General features: G+C 43.4%; 1 protein-coding gene across 2 annotated transcripts in view; it reads left to right on the top strand.

Annotated features, from left to right (window-relative positions):
- The first annotated feature begins 5,987 nt into the window (after positions 1-5,987).
- The window catches only part of LOC310789380 (phosphatidylcholine:ceramide cholinephosphotransferase 1-like), a 40,324-nt gene continuing 21,451 nt past the window's right edge, over positions 5,988-24,860 (top strand). The window contains exon 1 of one of the 2 annotated variants that reach the window (XM_083651016.1): positions 5,988-6,114. The gene's annotated coding sequence lies outside the window, so the exon portion shown is untranslated. The remainder of the gene's footprint in view (positions 6,115-24,860) is intronic. The other variant, XM_083651017.1, reaches the window with a different exon arrangement.

Below are 24,860 nucleotides of genomic sequence, written 5' to 3'. Positions count from 1 at the left end.
AGGAGATATTTAAATATAATTAGAAAATGCAAATAAGTAGACATTTAAAACACTCTAAAGAAAACAACCCAATAATAGCTCTTCATTGAGGCCTTTTGGATATTCAGTTTGCAGGGTATGTAGCTATCCAAAAGGCCTCTCTTTGCAACAGAGCTCTGACTCTGTCGCCCCCTCTTTTCAAAGGTCCAACCATCTCAACCCCCTGGAATCTGAGAGAACACACGTCGTGTCCCAAAGTGTCTCGCCACCGAGGACTTCTCATCCTTACATAACAAAAGGCCGCATGGGCACTTCAAAAGGTAAACAACAAACTTGGTTTGACAGGAACTCCTACTCATAAAGGACTCTAATCTAGCATTACATTCTAATCTAGCATTACACTGAACACAGTTACAACAAGGACAATTACCGTTAGGCACATTGGACAAAAAGTGTGAAGGGCGTGTGTAACAGTTAGCTCTCACTAACCCTAACCCTAACCCTATATCCCTCAAGTTCCTCGCCCTCATCCCTCAACGGGGTCATCTCTATGTTCCCACAGTCCTATATTCCCACAGTTCCCCCATTTCTAAGACATTTTCCTCCCATCAAAATTAGACCCTATGTTCCCACAGCCTTATGTTCCCCAAAGGATTTCCCCGCAAATTAGGCCCTATGTTCCCACATCCCTATGTTCCCCCATTTCTGAGAAAATTTCCTGCCATCGAAATTACGCCCCATGTTCCCCCAGCCCTGTTTCCACAAGGGTTTTCCTCATAATTAGGCCCTATGTTCCCACAGCCCTATATTCCCCCATTTCTAAGACATTTTCCTCCCAGCAAGATTAGGCCCTATGTTCCCTCCGGCTTACATCCCCACAGCACCAGTATGGCCATTCTCTAATGCACATAACGTGTTGTTGCCCCCCCCTTAACCCGTGCCCCCCCAAAAAAGACCCAGCCTGCAGTGTATGTAATAAGTAATAGATAGTAGTAATATAGTACAGTAATAATGAGTAATCATACTGTAAAGGCAGGAATCTGTACTGTATCTCTGTGTGTCCTCATATCCTCATATTGTTCAGTTGACTTCACACTTGGCGGGTTGCTTGCACGGGACACGAAGAAGTCCAGTGTGTGATTTTGTGCAATTTAGACACTTTAGTTTGAGGGACAGTGCATTCTAATGAGATGGAGCGAGAATGGGCAGGACAGACATACTGTACAGTACATACGGACAGACAATCTGAAAACATAATGCCTCCGGCCACGGCTATCGCTGGCGGAGTAGGATCATTTTTCTACACTTTTTTTTCCATCTATGTAAATGCTTGAAAGACAGGTGAACATCTTTATTGTATTATTAAACAGAGGAAACAGGGCTGTGGGAATATAGGGCTGTGGGAATATAGACACGCTCCCCCCTCAACTCCTACCTAACGCCTGCAACTGCAACTATGAGGCCATTAACCATTACCCATGCATTTTCTGTGCCTGAAGTGGTTTGGCCAATCAGATCGCAATCCGTCCTAAATGTGTCTTGGGGGCGTTTACACATGTACTTTCAAATGGTCAAGCACTATCAGGCTGCAATCTGATCCCAGAAACGCATGTCAATGGCCTCTCTAAAACCCCTGCCCTGTGGTAATAACCAAACTGGAGCCTACCACTCCACAGAAAATCACAGAACACATAAAAACAGACTCATGATCTACTGTGATCATTTTCATTTCTATTTTCAATTATAAATGCAGTATTACTGTATTATAGAACATGTTCTAATTTAAAGAGTAAAACCAAATCTGAGAGCTCTGTTTTAATTTGAACAAGGATGGAGGAGACAATAGTAGAAAAACAAACAAACTACTGAATGGGTCAATGCCTGGGTGGGAGGGGCTTCCAGCTGGTCGAAGTTTTGACAACAAGCTTAGAAAAGAGGTGAAAACAGCAACACAACTGGCTTGCATGTGGCTATTTGTTTACGTCTCAAGGAAATCTCCACAAAGCCACATTTTTCAACAATGATTTGTTGCTCTATTTGAAACGGTAGGCCTACTTTGAGTAGAAGGCTATCAGTCCTCATTATCAACTGAAAGATGAAAGAATAAACATTGTCTTTGAGATTTTAAATGAGCAATGGAGGAGGCAGATCTGGCACAGTGTGGGAGATTGTTCCACAGTGGCAGGGCCTGCAACCTCAAATGCCTGATCTGAGCTTCGGCCTAGGCCATGGAACAGCTATGAGGTCTCTATCAGATGACCCAAAGGGCCTATGGTCGAGTCAGGGTGTATAGGTGGATAATGTAAGCAGGAACCAGGCCAAAATATTTGACTGGGACTCCAAGGCCTACACAATAACCTTTCAGCCGGAGGCAGAACTCGCCATCTTCGGCTGCTCAGAGTCCTCTCTGAACTTCCCTACAGCTGTGCAGCAGTCTCTGACACAGGGGACAACTGTTGCCAAAAAACTCATTCTGAAGGAACGGAAGTCCCCCTCTTCACCTTCTTTTCAATTGTGGTTGACGGACATGATATGCGCATGGAGAGACTCGGGTTCCTGAGAACCAACTCACTTAAAAAATGTATTCTGTCAGAATTCGCAATAAGAAACAAATTAAAATTGATGTTATGTCCTAGAATAAAATTTGACCCATGACACACAGACAGCACAAGACAGCAAGGATGAGGAGGAGGTAAAGTTGTTGGCCTATGCCCGGTTATACGGGGGTGCAAGAGCATGCATTGCACCCTCAGTTTAATATTTTGCACTCAGTTGAAATTTGAAGAATAGGCAGCGTCCGCAGCCGATATTACCGGTACTGTCTTTCAGAGGCTAGCGGGCTCCTTTTTAAGCCCTGTCATTCTATCTTGTCGGGAAGGGGGTAAAATAAAGCTCCACATTTAGGCTAAATTTTGACTAGGGAAAAACAGGCGTAGGTCCCTTGACCTCTGACCTAAATATATCTGAATGAGAATGGGTTCTATGGCTACCCGAGTCTCCCCTTTACAGACATGCCCACTTTATGCTAATCCCATTCAGTTTTTGGCAAAAAACATGTATTTTTTTGTATGCAGTGTAAATATATCAAGTGTGTACTCAAGTCTATGTTCCAGATATGCCAACTTGCGTATTAAGCCTATCAAGGAGGATAAGGTGATTACTGGTATATCACATAGTGCTAAGGTCAAGGAGCAACTAATATAGTGCATCCCCCTGCATCAGCATGCATACAAATGTCATTGATTACCTGAAGAAGGTCTGTTTCTCAGGAGTGTTGCTGGCAGAAGCCCAACTGAAACGTATCAAAAATTTTGTTTTGTTGTACCATATCCAAGAGCTATTTGGAAACCACTTTATTATCAGTGTTGGCCAAGCTACTTTCAAAATGTAATATACTATATTACTATTACTTTCATTTGCAAGTAATGTTATTCAATAGTAGCTACTGTCTGTGTAGTAGAGTAACTCATTAGACTACTTTTGCTTTACTTTCACCAAAATAACCGCAGAATGACACTGCCGTCCTGGAACCCCCCCCCCCCCCACACACACACACACACACACACAAAACAAAACAAACAAACAAACAAAACAAAACACAACACAACACAACACAACAAAAAACAAAAACATCCTGAAGTCAGTGTAAAGCATTCAAAATTCTAAATGTTATCCTTTTACATTGTTATTGTCATCTATAGTGGTTATTTGCATAAAAACACAATTTAATTAGGAAATGACTGTACCTTTATTTAGTGCTTTGATACAAAAAAAGTCTTGGCATTAGTAGTTTGTGTTTATTTGTTTATTTAAATGGATCCCCGTTAGCTGACGCCTGAGCGGCAGCTATAGTCTTCCTGGGGTCCAGTAGTTATAAGCTGCTTAGAACTACTGTAAGTTAAACAGGGTATTTTTTGTGATGTTTATCACCAAACCTAGCTACATTTTACAGCATTTGAACAAATCATGATAACGTTATAATTTACCTTTGTCCAATACTAATTTTTACTGAGGAGAATGCATCATAATGTAACTCCATGCAACCTATAACGAGGAGCTGACAGCAGCTCAGTTTGAAGTTGTAATTTGCATTCCTTGACATGGTAACTGGTTGAACTCCTATTGGTAACAAGTTATATTACTGCATTTCAATCATGAGAGACCAGAGGGTAGAATTTAACAAGCAAGCTTTATTCACAAATGGCATGGCGATTAGATTTATGGCATGAAATGGCATGGCAACTAATTCTATGGCATGGCAGCATGGCAACTAGTTCTTTGGCGTAATGACTCTGTGGTAAGATGCCTCTCTTCTTGTGGTGAGAGAGGAGGGCATCTGCTTGGACTAGGATAGAGAATCCCCCCCGTAGGGGGTTCTTCTGGAGTCAAGACATTGGTGGTGGACTGGGGAGGTGGGTGCGGTGAAACACAGCTTCAGAGGATGGGATACGATCAGCCCAGGTACAGCGACCATGGAGGAGAAGGATCAGGGAAAGAGGACGATGACGCGCTGAACATGGCTATAAGTACTGCCACATCATGGCCTCGGCATTGACATCATTACCGACGTCATATTGGCAAGTTGAGGGGCTGATTGGCTGTTGAGGATGGGGTGATGAGTCACACGTCACAGTGGACGTCACACTAGGGTCGAGCGTTACCCCAACACTTTTTATTATGAAGGGCTGCTTGGAATTAGGTCAGCAGTTTTGTTGGAGAGTAGGGCCAAGGAGGGTAGGGGTTTTAAGAATGGGTTGAATGCTGGGTGGGTTGCTTGAAATACTCACACAGCAGGAGGTCAGGGGGCTATTTATAAGAGTCTGGGGCCAATAGAAAGAAGAGATGTGGAATTATATCAAGTGGGTTAGATGATGATTTCATGTGAGAGACAGTTAGGTTATGTATAGAGAAATTGGGCTATAGGCTGAGAGGGTTGGGGGAGGCTGGGGTTACAACAGTGGGAGGAGAGAGGGTGTTCTGCAGTCTGACACATTGATCATATTATTGACAGAAAAACAAGCATTTGAAAAGGCAGGGACATCTGGGCACAGGATTAACAATCTTATCCAAGGTGTTTAACAGAACAATGGGGCTATTCTGATTGGTGGTGATACTAGTGAGTAAGGAAAAGTCTAAATCTAAACCTAAAATGTGTGGCCCGATATGATTTAATTAAGAAACTGTTAATTTTATTGTTGGCTAAAGCTAGAAAAGTAAACTAATCAAATTAGCCAGTAGTAGTCACTATATTATTTGTAGGTGATTAAATTGAGCCTAGTAAAAACAGAAAAGTGAGTAGTAATAAATAAACTCCTAACTGCACATGCCAGTTGAGCGGGCGAGGCCGAGGGTGGCCGAGGAGCTGCATACTGTATATATAAAAATATGATTTTACTCGTAATGATAAATGGGGAAATTTCCTACATTTCTGGTGGTCAAAATATTCGACCATTATGCAAACAGTTATTTCTAATTTAAATAATGTTCCTATAATCACCAATAGATGGAGACAGAAGAGTGGTTGACTTTGCTGTCTTCATGTGCTCCTCGCAAGTTTCCACGTCACATTTCAGAAGTCGTCAACACGCTGCTTTTGGCCGCAAATAATAATACCATATACCGCGTTAAAACGATTTCCTTACTGTAGTTGGTGTGTATTTTTTTTTAGAAATCAAGTGACTGCAGTGGCAGAATTAAGAGACATGCTCACCAGGAATTTAATTGATTTATTAGCTGAAAGTTGTCATATATCTTTTGTACCAAATGTATGTTAAATGCAATTCGCAGGTGCTGTCTCTTCAACTTCAGCAATTCTTCAACCCGATTATGCACAACATACGTGACAATTAAAAGTTGCAGAGAGAATGGAAAATAAATGATTAATGATTAATGATGCACTAATTGTTGCACATCTAAACTGTGAATACAATATCGCTGATGGTCCTTAAAGGCAGCATACGTGTGGGAACTCCCCCCTTCTCCCTCCCGCAGTCACACACAGACACAACCCGCCTTCTCCATGAAAACATCGGACCATTGAGTGCATCGGACAGACTCAGAGGGATCCAGGACACATTTCAGTAGTTACTGTAGTTATTTTGGAACCCTTAACAGTTGAATTATTTCCACGTCAAGGTAAACACAATATTTTCATTCTCTTTGGTCGAAAGCACACCTAGCTACACCGCTGATTCCTGCATGAGCCTACAAGTCTCGGACTATGTGTTGTGTTATGCGGTGTCTTAATACAAACTCCAGAGATAAATACCGTTCTGTTACATGGTTGCGTACAAATAAGTGTTATTTTATAGAATCTATTTTCCTCTCATCTATCTGGCTATGCTGCTCGCTGGCCTTGTATTTGTTCATTGTATCCATTGACGACAAAACATCTCCTATTAATCCTGATCCAACCTGACTCACTGAAGCCACAGTCTGCTGAGATAGATGAGCTAAATGTAGCCCGTTGCTACAGTACACGAACTAAGGTCTATTTTCCGTTACAAAAACAAACACATTATTCAGCGTTGTACTCCATAAAATGTATCCCAATGACCGATACGAAAATTACAGCCTAATGTAACGCAATGTGTTCATGTTAGCTAACGCTAGCTAGCTAGAAATACGTTGAAGACGCCAGCTTGGTTGTCTATTTTTAGCTGGTTATAGGCTGTGGTTAAGCTTCTTAAGCCACACCACACAACGGCTGCTGGGGCCTTAACGTAAATGTAAGCTACCTGTGTGGCGGTGCCATGTTCCGCTGTCACTTATCTCAGTGAATCAGCGACATGATGGCCACATTACTTCAGCTGCTTTCCTCTCTTCATTTTACGTACACATTAACTCAGTGGATTAGTGTCAACAATCTCGTCTCTTCATTTACATCTGATACATATTTTGTATTGATTGGGGGTCGAAGGCAGTCAGGACAGAGCTGGTAACCTTAACTACTGTTTGCCATGAAGTCATACGGGGCCTTTCCCTTTTTGGGGGGAAAGGGGCAAACTTTAACAGAGATGTTTTGAATAACAACAGCAACATAGCGTTATCATCACTGCTGTAGAGTCAGGCATGCTGAGTGTGGATATGTCAATTAATGGATTGGCTAAGCACCACTGTGTGAAAGACTCATACATATAGATGAGTATTGATGAGAATAGATAAAATGGATGGATTGGACATGGAGGACAGTGATCCAAAAAAAACGGGGAGATGTGTGAGGGAAGGTTGTGTGGAAGCAACTTGCTGACAAGACTGAGTGTGCGACTGCAATGAGTGTCAAGGGAGCATCATGTTAATGCAAGTGAATAGGGTTTATTGTTGTCAGCGGTTCCCGTCCAGTTGCAGAGCAAGCCTCATTGCCAATGCAAAGCATGTCGCACAGACCAAATATATGAACAAGCAAGCAGCCTCCTCTCACAAGGCGAGCCAGTGTTTTTTGTGTGCAGGGGGAAACAATGAGTTTGCTGTACGCATCGCTGTGATTCAGCCATGGACAACTACTGTCCCAGCTCACCCGAACACATTGACCCATACTGGCCTGGCTTATCATCAACTTCCTCTTGCCTTGGAAAGGCGTTTTCTTGTCGGCTGTTTACACTCATGTAGCGCTTGTTGCTCAGCCTCATGGATCAATTAAACGTAGCAAGCATTAGGGTTGCATGGTTCAGTTGACAGTGAAATTGCAAATTTAAGTATTTCAGTAAGGATCTATAGAAATGTAATTACCAAACACGGTAGATGTGCTAATTGACACTGCTACAGTAATTTGAGTCACTCTTCTGTGCTGCAGGCTGGAGTTTAGAAACATTCGCAGCACTGGCACATGCATTTTCACAATGGGTAAGTAACATAACTGTCACATTTTCATCACAGTGACATTCTTTTGAATTTGCATGGCCTGTTGTGCAGCAGTCTGCCTTCTAAATTTGGACACTGTCTCGAGTAGACCAAGTAGATTATGTTCATGTTTTGTCCTAAACTGGTTTTATATGATATTGGCCATATTACTTATTTAGGTTGCTGTGAGCTGTGCTCAGTTGTTTTGCAACCACACAGCCCTGTTGCAATTTCATTACTTGATTGGGTTTGTTTATTCTACTATAGTTTATTGTGTTCACAATGTCACTGCCAGACAATAGCCATTGCTCATTTAGTTTCTTCCATAGGTCTCTCTTTTGAGCTTTCGTCTCCTACTCCCCCCCTCATAATTAGAAACACATGAAGTTCTTCCGCCACTCACATGATGGCCCAGTTTCCTGTGGACTGCAACTCCCTTTTTTTTGTCATAGGCTAGTGTCACTTTAATGTAGCCTACTTTGTGTATTTTAGAAAATTATTAAGACACCATACTGAAATGATCCATGTGGCATAATTTGAGTGTTTGATATTTAGCCTAAATGTCATTATTACTGGACTTTAAGCTCGAATTGGCCGCAGCTCACAGAATTTCAATCTTATTTCTCACATTTAGACACAAACGTTAATGCATTCAGCGTTCCGCTAGCCTGATATTTCAGACTGAATTTTCAAATCGTAAACTCATTTCCTCTTCTCGACAACAGCCAATTCCACAACTGTGGATTGGGCGGGGCTTGGAAGGTCTGGGCCCAGGCTCGGGTTCTGCACTCAGACTGCCTAACTAAAGTATGTTATGCTGCAGCAGATGTGCCTATATGCCAAATGGAGCCCGAAACATGTTTTTAGTTAAGGAGGTGGGACTGGTAAACCATTTCAAGTTTTACAGGATGCCCAATAAAGGCCAACGTCTGTTCTTCTCTTTTGTGCTACTCTCTTGTCTGCCCGTCCTCACACCTAAGCCGGGGATCCCCCTGTCCCGACTTGTTCAGAGTATCTCTGACCTCCCTCTGCATTCCATTCATGTTACTCGACTTTCTCAGGGTGTCTGGTTCCCATCAAATTGAAAGGAGAGCATCTCGATTGAGGAGGGCACCAGTGTGCTCCTGTCCTCATTTTTGCATGTTTTGGCCTATTTAAATAGTGAAATGCCACTGGCTGCTGCATTGAGGCTAGGTGGTAAATTTGTTCAAGACGATGAGACCAAAGTTTCGTTTTGTGGTTTTTGACCCGCCGTAAGTAGGCTATATGTGTATAGTGTGAGTGACAACTGACACGCATAAAAGTGTGATATGAAACCCACCCAGTCTCACACATTTTTGAAGCCAAGGCAACTTTAAACTGCACCCAGCTCAGTAGTATATATCTATATATATATATAGTGCATGAAAGGAGGCGTGTCTGCAAAATCCTGTTCTTGGCAATGACAATGGCTACAGGCTACACGTGTGCATGCTTTGTAACCGTGTAATGACTGTCATGCTAGACTTCCTTACAAAGTGTCAAAGATCATTAAGCTTTTAAGATGCAATTTGCAAATATTGTTTGTGAGGATTGTATAATACTAAGATTATCAGGCTGCTATGCCGCCTTCAATTCTAGTTTGGTGGAACTCCGGCCCCTTGTTGTGTGTGTGGGTGTGTTGTTGTTGTGTTGTGGTTGTCGTATGAGCTGGTGCCTCGGGGGTTAAAGAGGACATGAAGCATTTGATCATATGACTGTAGTTCATTTGCATTTCACCTCGGACGCCTTCAATTAGGGATGCACCGATATGAAAATTTTGGCCGATGCCGATAACCGATATTAACATTGCTGTTATGGCCGATAACCGATATTTACCGATGTCGATATGATCTGTATAAAACCACATTTTTATGATCATCACATTTTGTACATACTGAAAAACACATGTTAACACTGAATTTGAAAAAGTTATGCATTTCTTTATTTGCAAAGCCTTTGGAAAAGCCCATAAATCATAGATTTACTGCATTATTTCATATCAATGTGAAGAATTTGGCTGATAATGATAACCGATATTAACATTGCAACATCTGACCGATACCGATATGACCGATATGTTAAAAAAATCGGCCGATACTGGCCGATACCGATATGATTGCCGATATATCGTGCATCCCTACCTTCAATTTACCTAGATTTGCTAGCAAGATAAATAACATTTCACCTTTTCACCAACTAGGGCGCTGCTTGATGATGTCACTAGGCTGATTGTACAGTACAGTACTGTGAGTAGAGGCTAGTTCAGGGTTGGTATATTAAGTGTTTTGAATTCTACCAAGCTCACAGCATGTGCTGTTGTGTTTCTGACTTGGATTCTGGTTGCTTTGATTAATCAAAACTAGGGATGTTCGATATTGGCTTTTTTACCGATATCCGATAATGTCCAACTCTTAATTTCCGATACCGATATCAACCGATATCAACCGATACCGATATAAGCGGGCTTTTTTCCCACCAAAATTTCACGTAACAAGTTACATAATGTAGCTTAATGTAGCTGAAGAGTTTAATATATAATATGCATGTTGTGTTAAAGTTGTAAGTGTTAGAGAAGCGAGCTTGTGACCAGAAGGTCGTCGGTTCAATCCCCGGGACCGGCAGGATAAATCTGGGTGGGGAAAGTGAAAAGGCAGCGCTTGCCCCTCCCTCATTACCACCACTGAGGTGCCCTTGAGCAAGGCCCTTAACCCCAACCGCTCCAGTGGAGCTGCTCAGTGGCCAACAGATCAGACTGTGGTTGTACTGGTCAGCTTCCAGGTATGAATGTGTGTGTGAATGTGAACAGGGCACTCCTGAAAAAGAGAGCATTGCTCTCAGTGAGACTCCCCCTGTATTTAAAAAAAAAATAAAAAAAAAAAAATATATATATATATATATATCGGCATGAAAACCGATACCGATATTTTCCGATATCGATTTTTTTTTATGCTAATATCGGCCGATAATATCGGTAGGCCGATAATATCGGACATCCCTAATCAAAACATTCAAAATCCTTATACTGTAGTGTACAGTCAACTTAGTGACATCATCTAGCAGCTTATACTTTAGTGTACAGTCAACTTAGTGACATCATCTAGCAGCTTATACTGTAGTGTACAGTCAATTTAGTGACATCATCTAGCAGCTTATACTGTAGTGTACAGTCAACTTAGTGACATCATCTAGCAGCTTATACTGTAGTGTACAGTCAACTTAGTGACATCATCTAGCAGCTTATACTGTAGTGTACAGTCAACTTAGTGACATCATCTAGCAGCTTATACTGTAGTGTACAGTCAACTTAGTGACATCATCTAGCAGCTTATACTGTAGTGTACAGTCAACTTAGTGACATCATCTAGCAGCTTATACTGTAGTGTACAGTCAACTTAGTGACATCATCTAGCAGCTTATACTTTAGTGTACAGTCAACTTAGTGACATCATCTAGCAGCTTATACTTTAGTGTACAGTCAACTTAGTGACATCATCTAGCAGCTTATACTGTAGTGTACAGTCAACTTAGTAGGGGTGTCAAAAATAATCGATTATAAGATGCATCGCGATGCGGACGTGCACGATTCTGCATCGATTAACAAATATCAAAAATCGATTATAAAAAAAAAAAATCAAATCAAATAGAATGTAAGTACATGCAGTTGTTTATTTTAATTATGGATCATAATACAATGCAATTCCAAATGCACTTTTATTTTAAAAGTAGCCACACAGTGAGAAAAAAGAAAGTGAGAAAAAATAAATCATGTATTGCGGAAAAAGTGATGCATCGATTTAAGATGCATCGCGATGCATCGTTTAATCGAATCGAATCGAATCGTTGACAGATGAATCGTAATCGAATCGAATCGTGAGGCCAGTGAAGATTCACAGCCCTACAACTTAGTGACATCATCTAGCAGCTTATACTGTAGTGTACAGTCAACTTAGTGACATCATCTAGCAGCTTATAGTACTGTAGTAGTAGTGTACACTGTACAGTCAACTTAGTGACATCATCTAGCAGCTTATAGTACTGTAGTGTACAGTCAACTTAGTGACATCATCTAGCAGTGCCCTAGTTGTTGAAAAGCTGGAATGTTCATCTTTCTATCAAATCTAGGTACATTTCAGACTCTTTAATGTCGTATGAGCTGGCGGCTCGGGGGTTAATGTTGTATCAGTGGTGGCTCAGGGGTTAATGTTGTATGAGCTGGTGTCTCGGGGGTTAATGTTGTATGAGCTGGTGCCTCGGGGGTTAATGTTGTATGAGCTGGTGCCTCGGGGGTTAATGTTGTATGAGCTGGTGCCTCGGGGGTTAATGTTGTATGAGCTGGTGCCTCGGGGGTTAATGTTGTATGAGCTGGTGTCTCGGGGGTTAATGTTGTATGAGCTGGTGTCTCGGGGGTTAATGTTGTATGAGCTGGTGCCTCGGGGGTTAATGTTGTATGAGCTGGTGCCTCGGGGGTTAATGTTGTATGAGCTGGTGCCTCGGGGGTTAATGTCGTATGAGCTGGTGCCTCGGGGGTTAATGTCGTATGAGCTGGTGTCTCGGGGGTTAATGTTGTATGAGCCGGTGTCTCGGGGGTTAATGTCATATGAGCTGGTGTCTTGGGGGTTAATGTCGTATGAGCTGGTGTCTCGGGGGTTAATGTTGTATGAGCTGGTGTCTCGGGGGTTAATGTTGTATGAGCTGGTGTCTCGGGGGTTAATGTTGTATGAGCTGGTGTCTCGGGGGTTAATGTTGTATGAGCTGGTGTCTCGTATGAGCTGGTGTCTCGGGCGTTAATGTCGTATAGGCTGGTGCCTCGGGCGTTAATGTCGTATAGGCTGGTGCCTCGCGCGTTAATGTCGTATAGGCATTAGGCTGGTGCCTCGGGCTTTAATGTCGTATAGGCTGGTGCCTCGGGCGTTAATGTCGTATAGGCATTAGGCTGGTGCCTCGGGCGTTACACCGCCCGCCCATCGACCTGATTTGATCATAGGATAGTTTTATCCATGTTACCAGCCACACACAAAGACTCACAAGAAAATGTGTGCCGATAAATGTGAAGTCTTTGCTGGTATTTAAAGATGTTAGGCTTTTGTTGGCACAGTCTTTTGCTATTTGGAGTGAGTAGATGAAATGCGAAATATGGGCTAAGTGCTGTGCTGCTATACGCTAATTACCCCCTGTTGACGATGGGTCGCACTGTCTGCTGTCCTACATGTCATTTCTGATGTGTCAGTTGAACAGAGGAGATGAGGTGTGTTGTTGTGTCTTTGCTCCTCTGGGTCTCTGCAGACCTGACATGCTCATCAGCCACTCATAGCCACAGGTGGCTTTCTCATTAGCGGATAGCATCTGGCCAGCACACTTGCTAATGGTTGTTGTGCCATAGATCTGCTCTCCGGAGGGTTCCTCCAGAGCCACCGCTGATTTAGAGCCTGTCTCGTGCTCTACCTCTGGCCAGGATGAACACCTTGCTCTGTTCATTACACGGCTCTTTGCACTGTGATAATAAGGCTTGCATGATGCAACACGTTTTGCACTAGGTCAGGTTGATTCTGTATTCTAGTTGTTTACTTATTGTACTCTTAATACAGTAATAACGCTGTCTCCTCCTTGTGCCTGCTGCTTATCTGACAAATTACAGGTGTGATTTTCCTTCCCTGAGGCCAGTAATCAAACATCATGCACTGCAAGTTTGAGTTTTGTCAGCTGTTACAGCTAGCAGATTGATTAGAACCGCTGACAGTTAAAAAACCCTAACAAAATTACTTATATCACTATATGATTTTTTTTATATATATATAATTTGCCCCATTTCCTCCCCTGTCAAATCCCCCCCCCCCCCTGCTGCCCCGGGTCTGCTCCACCCTCTCTCGATCTGGGGAGAGCGGTAGACTAGCACCATGCTTCCTCCGACACATGCACAGTTGCCAGCTGCTTCTTTTCACCCGACAGCGGGGAGCTTCACCAGCAGGACGTAGCACGTGGGAGGATCACGCTATTCCCACTAGGGATGCACACAATTAATTGCTTGTTAAAGGATGGGTTTACCGATGGGGAATATGAATATATATTAATTCTTAAAAAATCTTAAATTTCGAATCCGTTGAAATTTTTGAAATTGCTTGTTCACAGCCAGAGAAAAAAAAAAAGGAAAAAAAAAAAAAAAAAAATGGGCCAGGTGACGCGTTTCGACGCGAAACGCGTCACCTGGCCCAATTTTTTTTTTTTTTTTTTTTTTTTTTTTTTTGTCATTTATTTTTTTCTCTGGCTGTGAACAAGCAATTTCAAAAATTTCAACGGATTCGAAATTTAAGATTTTTTAAGAATTAATATATATTCATATTCCCCATCGGTAAACCCATCCTTTAAGGATTTACTCGAGCAAAGAAAAATTACTCGATCAAAACAAAACATAAAAGCAACGCATTAAATGGTGTTTTCAAATCATTTTTCAATGATCCTCCAGAGGGCGCAATTATATCACTGTAACAGACTGTGTTCAGCGTGTATGCGAGGCTCTGTGTTTGTCCCCTCGAGAGTTGCCGTACCGGAAGTGGGTGACTTTGTTGTTGACCAGAGCTTGTGTGTGCTAACGCTAGGAGCTAACTGAGAATGAATGTGGGAAACGTGTTATAACGTTACAGCCTGACTCTCGTTTATTGTTTTAACAAAGTGTAAGTAATAGGCGGACCCGGACACTCGGCTACATCACTATAGCCCTTTTCAGACAAGTCATAAGATGCTGTTCAAGTAGAACAGTGTTCATTCGGATAAATTGGCTCGCCTGGAGTAACCTCGCGTCACAATCTGCGTGGGTAAGTGTGAGCCCCTGCGGCCGTGACGGGGATTCTGGGCAAATGTTGACATGTCTAAAAAGTTATGCCTCCACGTTTTTATGTGTTTCATAGTGTAGGCTATGCTATGCAATGCTGTGAGAAATATACAATACGTTGCTGCTGCATAAATAAACGTTTTATTGAGGAAAAAACACATTTGGTATGGTTTGGAAAATTGTGTATTTTTAATTACAATTAATCGATTGATTGATTGTTAATGTTACCAATGATCGAGTTTGGAATTTGCGGAAAATGTGCATCCCTAATTCCCACCAGTATACCCTTCCATCCCGACCAGGCCCCCCGACCGACCAGAGGAGACGCTAGTGCAGCGACCGGAGACACATACCCCCAATCCGGTGTCCCACCCGCAGACACCAGCCAATCATGCCTCTATGGACGCCCGATCAAGCCGGAGGTAACGCGGGGGTGCGAACCTGCGACCCTCGTGTTGGTAGGCAGGGAATCTACCGCTACACTAGTACCCGGACGCCCAATCTGATCGTTTTTCTGAGAAGGTTTTGTTGTCTGGCATAGTGACATTCCATGTCAATAGAATGATGGGTTTGTATCTGTTACAGCTCTCACTATCTGCCATCAGAAGCGTGGCCTGGCAACGTGGCTCTTTCCTAGGAGGGCTTGTGCTTGTGGGAGCATGAACATGCCAGACGTGTAGGCCTGTGTGTCACTGCTGGGGAGTGTGTGTAGGCCAACACACCTATGGATTATGGATTATAGTGTTGTAAGATGTCCAACACGAGTTGTCTGATAGTACAGGGAAGTAAGCCTGGAAGCAAGACTTGAGAGGTTTAGGGTCTAGTCAAAGTTTTCAAATATTCAATTGAATTGTGACTTTTAAAGGCCACCTTGTACTTTGAGACCTGTTGGTAGGCTTTTCCTGCTGATTTGATGATGTGGGTTATGCTAAGCTAAGGTGGCTACGTTGTGTATCCTCCTGCACGCTCAGTGAGACTCAATTAATCTCAGACTTAATTGAGCGTTTGCTTCCATTCACATTATTGCATGAATGCAACACAGTCAATATTTAGATTTAGATTTGATTTCATTGCTGCTGTGTTGTCAACTTCTATCAGATTTGATTGGATGCTGTCAACTGAATATTTGCATGAGGAGCAGAGCACTGCACCTAACAGTTGACCAACCCATGAGAAGAGTCTTTGTCAGCCTAGTTTTTCATTGGTCAGTTAGCCACAGGAAGAAAAAAATAATACCAATAGTAATAATAATAAAAAACTTTTAATTTGTGCTTCTTCACCTCGGGGGGGTATTGGTAGGCAAGGGTCCATGCTAGAATAGATTGGCTGGAGGGACAAGAGGAGTGATGATTGGTTGGGTTTAGTCATGTGGATTGATGATTGGTTATGGTTTGGGTCAGTCTGGGTCAGAGGCTGGGTTAGGTCCCTCCCCTGTCCCTCTGGCCGTCAAGAGTTCTGTTATTTCTAGTCCCGTCCCCGATAGTACTAGCTTTAGCCTAGTATCTGACAGACTGATACTGACATTTTTCAATGTATAATGTTTTCCTCCAGCAACGTTGGACTGTCAATACTGGGTGAACTTTCAACTCTAGCATTTCTTTTCATTTCCTTTGGTCTTCTTGCCATACACAAGGAATTCCATCCCAAAAAATGCTGCACATTCCAAGCATTTGATCCATCTCCCCTGAAGCCTGAATCCAAGCATCTTTCAATCGTTTTGATCCTTTCCAAATAGTTTGAATAAAGATGGCCTGTCTGGTTGCTGAATGTCTTAGAAGTTGGTGGTATTTTGGCTTTTTCCCTTTTGCGTTCACAAAGTGAGGTGTTACTTTGTGAACGACCGATGTACAGGATCTGTACTTGTTTCCAGCTGAACAGCGAAGCTGCACGGTGTTCAGGTACGTTTGCTTCCACGTCCATAATGGATGCGTGGATTTTCACCACCAACTAGGATGGTGCACAGCTTCGGCTACGCGTGGAATAGAAGTGGCTCGGGAAAACCAAATGGCCCCGTAATCCGTCTCACCACTGCACTTGTGCGATTGTACTTTTCATTTGATTGTGAAATCTCAAAGGTGCACTGGTGAAAGTAAATCTTTGAATGTAGCAGAAAGACTGAGAATGATTTGTACTGTCTGCTACTGTACTCCACAGTGCTACATGTTAATTTTTAACGCTATTGTCTCTGGAAGCTAACACCAGGCAGGACCAGTTTGGCCAATATTTGCCTTGTATTGTCAGCCATTGTAAGCCAGGTGTAAAGTGATATTGGTGAGAACATGTTGTTCATCCTTTGTCAGTTAGTCTGAAATGATAAAGTTCAGTAAAGGGAGACGACTGCTTCAAAAGCTATAGCTATGTACAAGGAAAAGGACAACACCCAGCCTCAGGACGTAGGGGACGAGGGCAAACAAAGGATGCCTTGAAAAGGTTTTGAGGGGGGGGGGGGGCTTTATTTTTGTTGGGTTTTAATGTCACCGACATTGTTGGCTGCTTATGAAATGTTGGTGCTCGTGTGGAATAATTTTTTTGCAAAGATTTGGCCTGAAGAGAGCATCAGCATATTAAGTATATCTGATAGCTGATACCGTGGGGGAAGGTATAACGGCAAATCTTAGCGGTTTTGATACCGTGACCTTCAAACCGGAAACCGCTGCATCCCTACTAGATATGATTGCTGATACATCGCTTATGTCAACCATCTGAAAAGTCAGCGCCCGCACATGCGGTGCAAAGCGAAAGTGGAACAACACACCATCCTCCCCAACCACATCTGTGCTAGCTGGAAGACGCTGTAGTGATGTAGTGATGATGTGGTGCCGTGCAGAGACAAGAACTCTGAGGATTTCCTTCATGCTGGGAAAGGACATGCTGCCCATAAATGTGGTGTTGGACGACGGTGAGGGATTTTGTAAGCTACTGAACGACATGAACAAAGCTAGTGCCTCCCCTCGAGAGGTACAATACTAGCCACGTTGTTTTTGTTTGAATGATTAACCGACTACTATTGACACTGCCTACAGTGTTAGAGAAACCAGTCAAGAGTTTGGGAAGATGGTATGATGCAAGTCTCAGTGATAAGGGACAGTTTGAGGAGGTGAGGCAGGAAATGATTCAAGGTATTTCAAGTATAGACAAGTCAGGGCTCCCAGGAAAGTTAAAGTTGTGGTGTTTGCAGTTTGGATTGTTGCCTCGGTTGATGTGGCCACTGACAGTGTATGAGGTTCCCCTTTCAAAGGTAGAAAAGCTAGAAAGGATGATTAACTCATTCATTAGAAAATGGCTCGGAGTCCCACGCTGCCTAAGCAGTGTAGCCTTATATGGGAAAGGCATATTGGAATTGCCATTATCTAGCCTGACAGAGGAGTTCAAGTGTGCTAAGGTTAGACTGGAAATGACTCTGACTCAGTCAAAGGATCCAGTGGTTAGGAGTGTAGCGCCCACAGTTAAAACAGGGAGGAAGTGGAACCCAAAGGAGGCAGTACAGCAAGCACAGTCAGCTCTTAGACACAGGGATATCATAGGTCAGGTGCAGCATGGGCGTGGAGGCTTAGGGTTGTGCATAGGGAAACCTGTGTGGAACAAGGCATCAGTAATAGAAAAGAGGAAGATGGTAGTTGAAGAAGTACATAGGCAAGAGGAGGCAGTAAGATGTACTAAGGCAGTGTCGCAGGCAAAGCAAGGACAGTGGGTGAACTGGGAGAGTGTAGAGAAGAGAAAGTTGAAGTGGAGAGAGTTGTGGAGCATGGAGGCCAGCAGAATTAGATTTATTCTAGGGGCTACTTATGATGTGCTGCCATCTCCCCAGAACTTAAATCAGTGGTTGGGCGAGGATGGTGCCTGCCCGTTGTGTTCTAGTGTATGTACATTGAGGCATATACTGTCAGGGTGTAAGGTCAGTCTCTCCCAGGGGCGATACACCTGGCGTCACAACCAGGTGTTGAAATGTTTGGCAGCTGCAGTTGAGGAAAAGCGGCTAGAAGTAAATTCTCTAGTTGCTAGCAAAGAGAATAGACAGATCAAATTTGTACGTGAGGGAGAAAAGATTAGACCAATTAAGGTCAGGCACAAGTTAGGGCAGCTAAGTGTAGGTGGAGCCTGGGAAATGAGGGTTGACTTGAATGAACAGCTAGTCATCCCAGCATATATAGTTAGCACCCGGCTACGTCCGGACTTGTTACTGTGGTCTGAGGTAGAGAAGAGAGTTTATTTTATCGAACTCACAGTCCCGTGGGAAGATCGAGTTGAGGAGGCTTATGAGCGCAAGAAAGCTAGGTATGCTGAAATGGCAGCAGAGGCAGAGCAGCGAGGTTGGAGGGCTCGAGTGCGGCCTGTAGAGGTGGGCTGCCGTGGTTTTGTGGCAAAGTCCGTTATTGCCTTACTAACTGAGTTGGGCATTCGGGGACGGAGCCTGAAACTTGCGGTTAGCAACATGTCTCAGGCAGCAGAACGAGCAAGTGAATGGCTGTGGATAAGGAGGAAACATGCTAGCTGGGGAGCTCGCTAAGGTCAGATTGATTGTTTGTTGTTGGTCATGATTAACGGTCCGCATCAACAGGGCTGAATCATTGACAGTGGTGGTGTAGTTAGGGATTGTTTGTTGTTGGTCATGATTAACGGTCCGCATCAACAGGGCTGAATCATTGACGGTGGTGGTGTAGTTAGGGATTGTTTGTTGGTCATGATTAACGGTCCGCATCAACAGGGCTGAATCATTGACAGTGGTGGTGTAGTTAGGGATTGTTTGTTGGTGGTCATGATTAACGGTCCGCATCAACAGGGCTGAATCATTGACAGTGGTGGTGTAGTCAGGAATGTCATACCGAATCGACCTGGATAGCTAGGCTTAGATAGTGAGGTAATATGCAGTTGTGCGGTGGTAGCATGGAGGGGGGTGTTTCCAGGACGCTGGATTACACCGTTAAGCCTTCTTGAGGTGTCGTGGGCCTAACTTAACGAAACGTCGGTGAAGGAAGGTGCCCACTTGAAAACCCCAATGACATGCTTCATACTGCTGTTGGCTAGGGTAGGTAACTGGTGATTTGTGTCTTGTTTATTAGTTTGTTAGCCTGTTAGCTTGTTTTATTCTGGATTGGGCTTCTAAATGTGTTTTTCCTCGGATTTTGGCACAAGGGATAGTAACATCTTGTCCTGTGTATTAATTAATAATTGTTAACGTGTTCAAATATTGGTTAAGGAGAATGTACATAATTTGCAACCCTATTGTGTAGGCTTCTGGTGCAGGCCGGGTGTTCCTGGGAATGACAGTAGTGTCAATTAGGGATGTTCATCAATTATCGAAAATCGATAATCGATCGTTAAGGATTGGAATCGATCCTGTGGCATTTGGATCGATTTTTTAATTATTTAAAAAAAAAAAAAAAAAAAAAAAATTTTTTTTTTTGGACTAGGTTTGGGTGGAATTCGTTCCTCCTCGCCCCACTCCATTGCACAGCCGACTAACGTGAGGTGGAGCTTCATATAGTCTCTAGTTTTCTGGCTGGGCACGGGCCTTTGTGCCAACAAAACTGTTTTAAACATGAGAAATTCACACCGGCATGCGCCGGGGACAGCAGTGTTGGAGAGGAAACACATTGAAATAAAGAGTTCATTGAGGAGAACACGTTGTCTTTCGTATTTTCTGCCATAGGCATTCATTTTGTTAAAAAAAAAAAAAAAAAAAAAAAAAAAAAAAATTGAAAATATTGAAAATTTTCTAAGTATTAATAAAATCGATAATCGATAATTGATCGTTAATTCTCACCGATTATCGATTTTGGAAAATTTTCAAAATGAACATCCCTAGTGTCAATCCAGGTGATCTGTTAAGACTGTTGGCACAAGCGCCAGCAGAGATCTGCCTCTGGTGAGCCGTGTCGGTATCCTGTGTGTTGAGCCTCCATCTATCTCGACTCGCATCTCACAACTGTTGACATAGCTCTACTTCTGCCGTGACCTTGCCTATTGGACAAAGAGCCCTTCTTTAAACCCGGGGATTTTCAATGCTCTTAACTGTTTACTTTTGCAAGGTTGACAGGGCAACGACAAAAAAAAAAGAAAAAGAAAAGGAGGGCGTCTGGGTAGTGTAGCGCTAAAAGCACTCGCTTACCACCCCAGAGACCCGGGTTCAATTCCCGGCAGGGGTACTTCTGGTGTGGTCAGACGTTCCTTTTTTTTATTTTAATTTTTAATTTTTAGAGAACAATATACAAACAAGACAAACAGGCTCAGACACAGGAAAAGTAAGGAGAGAAAAAAAACCATACATCAACATTGCAACATGGCGCTATCAGCGGCATAAGGTGCTTATATGTTTGTAAAAAAAAACTAAAAGTGCATGGGGCCCCGCGCAAAGGGTCCATAAGATACCAGCTGGGCGAGCCATCCATCACCCCTAACCTCAGTCACTGGTCATTCTTAACCTCGTGGAAGTAGGCCAAAAACACTGTCCCAGATAGTTGAGAACCTTCCGAGCGTGTTGGTTCTCAGGGACCTGAGTCTCTCCATCTGTACAACAGAGACCATGTCCATGAGCCACACACCTGAAAAGAAGGTGAAGAGGAGGACTTCCATTCCTTCAGAATGAGTCTTTTGGCGACTGTTGTCTCCAATGTCAGAGATTGTTGCACAGCGGAGGGAAGTTGTGGTCAGGCGTTCCTACAGACACATTTGGCTCGTGTAGGCCGGTGGGAAGCCGCTGTGGGTGGGGTTATGAGTCCTGGTCACTGCACTAGTGCCTCCTCTGGTCGGCCGGGGCGCCTGTTTGGGGGGAGGGGAACTTTCCATGCACTACGTCCTGCCGGTGAAACTCCTCGCTATCAGGTGAAAAGACACAGCTGGGGGAGGCTGCACATGTATCAGAGGAAGCATGTGCTAGTTGCCGGCTCTCCCCAGATCAGCAGAGGGGGTGGAGCAATGACCGGGACAGCAGGGGGAATTGGCCAAGTACATTTGGGGAGAAAGTGGGAGAAAAATCAGGGAGGGGGGGGGGGACGAAAAATGAAATGCACGTCAGAGTATTTTGATCTAGAGGGCAGGAAACACTAGGGATGGGCATCGAATTTCGAATTTTCGAATAATCGTTGTTATTATCAAGGTCGACTTTTATTATTGAAATTCGAAATTCGAAAAAAAAAAAATAATAATAATAATAATAATTTGAGTGAAATGTTGCATTGTCTCCCCTGATTCTAAGTATAGTCGAATCGCTTGGTTTGAGCAAGTAAAACAATTTTTATAAGCATTTTAAGCAAGGTTTATGGAAAAATGAATGGCGGATGAAATCCCATGAAGAGGGAGAGGGGGTGACTTTGGCACCCCTTTGGCATTCAGACCTGAGCCTACTAAATATTTAATGAACCACTCATGATTGTCAAAACTGTTTTTTATTTTCGAAAATGTCAATGTCATGTAACATGTTCTTTACTTCAGTGGTGCAATGCTTGTTTGAGCTAAAAATCCACAGCAGAAGCTTTTTATATTAATTAATAAAGCCGTAGACTTAGAATCAGGGGAGACAATGCAACATTTCACTCACAATTCTTTTATTTTTATTTTTATTTTTTATATATATATATATTTTTACATTTTTTTTTTTTTTTTTGAATTTCGATTAAAAGTCGACTTTGGCCAGCGAATTTCGAATAGTGTTTTTGCCAGAAATGCCCATCCCTAGGAAACACAAACGTGCAGATGTTGAGATCTAGTGGGGGAGACTGACTGGAGAGCAGAACTGAGATTGGTGCTGGCTCTAAGTGGGCAGGGTTAACTCCAGAGACCACCAGATGAAAGAGGTGGCGACTGAAAGAGAAGGTGGTGTCAGGAACGTGTTCACAACTGTTTTCCTAACCACCCAGTCACATGTTGTAGAGCAGGTGAAAGGGGAAGAAGGAACGAAGGCATGCGTAACGCTGAAGGGGGGTAAGTGAAAGGTGTCCTTAATTATTAAGCTTAATGTCCGACCAGTCGTTTTGAAACCAAAGTCGAACCTGTTTCTGCACAACCAACTCTTTTGTTTGATCATCTCTCAAGAGGAAAGTAGGGCTTCTATTCAGTTCACACGGGTCAGTGATTTCCTCTACAATCAAATTGTCCAGAAAGAATCTCCTTGACAGACAGTCTAAAGCTTGAATGATACCTAAATCATCCACGATGGTCCGTGTGGCCATGTGACATCAAATCAGCAGTCAGCAGACACGCCCCTCTGCAGACGCGCAGTTAGTTAGTGCCTCCCTTTTAGACGGCGACGGCGAATTCGCGCTTAGGAAAGGACACATTTTGAAACCACCGTCCAGAGTGAAATTCTTGATGACGCCCCCCGCTGATCGCTCCATGTAATCGCTTTGAGACGGCACATTTCAGAAACTCTGACGTGCCTGCACACCCGGAAAAGTCACACGGCAGACGTGCTGTGTAGTTCTGATACCGTTTTGACTAATCCTGGCTTCCTCTGGCATTAATAGATCAATAAAATGTTTTCCAGTTATTCCTAGGCTGCAAACTTGTTTTAACATGCAAATCGGAGTTGTTTCTGACGAGAATAAAGTAACGTTAGCGCTACGTTATGTCAGACTGTTCTCATCCCCCATGCCAAAGCCCCCGCCTCGGCCATGAGAGGCTCAGAGCACTGCTGCTGCTCCTGCGCGCGCCCCCGCGGCCCGGAGCTCTGGTGCGACGAGCAATGCCCCTAGCGACCTGGCATATACATTACGGCGTTTTTAAAAATTCAACAGCGCTCATGTAAACAGGGAGAAGGTGTGAAGGAAAAGGTGTGAAGGAAACGCTATTGTGTCGTTTCTTCCAGAAACTGTCCTCGTGTAAAGGGCCCCTAAGGGACTAAAAATTCCAGAACAAATTGGTTAGGGTAGGGTCATGTAGGGAGGAGTCAACAGGAACTCAACTGGCTACCTTGTAGATGCCAGGGTGACTCAACTAGACGGTCAATGGTCCACAGGATAGGTAATCATCATTAATGACCTCACCAACTATTTCCCTAGAGTAGAGAAACCCATTCACTGTACGTGTTTGACCGTGCTGACCGGAGCACCAGAAGTCTTGTGTGATTCAGACCCTCCGTCGCTGGAAGCTTGCTGACGTCGACGGTGGGTCTGACTACGTGAGACTACACTAGAGCAGACTCCATTCATATTAGCTCCTGAGAGACCCACGCTGCATGACGTGTGACGTACACTGGGCATGCGCATGCCTCAATGTGTAGTACTGGAGTCCACAGCAGTCCGGCAGCAACTACGCCTACGATCAAGGCAAAGATGAAGATGATGAAGAAGAAGACGACGCTGTGCCACCATAATGCTTTGAATCACAAATAATAAAGTCAGAATTTGGTTATCCATGTTGAAACAGTGTAACGTCAGTCAAAATGGCACTTCTTCTCTCAACTCGCACCAAAAGTGTGTCAACAGTGCGGACACACTCTCTTCTCTCAGTTTATAGGCGGGTCGCCGACAGCTTCAAGGTGCTTACCGCCACCTGCTGTACAAGTAGGTTAGTTGCATCGTTTCAAAATTCCACGTCTACAGTAACATTCCAACCCAGATTTTGATGACAAAGATTGAGACACTGCATGAAATAGGCCACGCCCATCACGGGGGAAAAGCTCTGTTCATTTCCACACACCAGCGTCATTTTCCTTGAATTAAACATAGCTAAAAGCTGATGTGTGGTGGGCTGCGCAGACAACAAATGTAAAAAAGCGCCAGTTAAAGTTTTTTTGTACTCCTGAGCAAAACAAGGAAGCCATTGAGAATTGGCAAGAAGAAAAATGTGGATCTAGCTGTTTTTTTTTGATTGATTTATTTGGTGAAATGTCAACAAAGATACAGGGGACAGACAATCACAGAGGATAAAAACACAATAAAGCCTGGCTATAATAAGCACTGGCTTGTTTCCATTGCGGTCCTCAACAAACAACAGAGAGACAAAAACACACACGATTGGGAATCACCTTCTATACTCAAATTAAGACTATTACATTATTACTAGATTGAATAGGAATAATGGCACGCTTGAATATTATACAATACATAAACATTTGTTGTTACATGTAAGGAATTAACATACGTAGAAAACAAGAAAAATTAGGATGGGGAGGGAGTGGGTTTGCTGGGAACCGGGGTTTAGCAGTGGGGAGGGGGGGGGGGGAAGCTCGTCCTCATTGGACTGGAGGCTATGTTAT

This window comes from Poromitra crassiceps (genome assembly GCF_964638095.1).
Source record: "Poromitra crassiceps genome assembly, chromosome: 14".
Taxonomy (NCBI): Eukaryota; Metazoa; Chordata; class Actinopteri; order Beryciformes; family Melamphaidae; genus Poromitra; species Poromitra crassiceps.
Note: the sequence above shows the minus strand (reverse complement) of the source record. Positions and strands in the feature narration are given on the sequence as shown.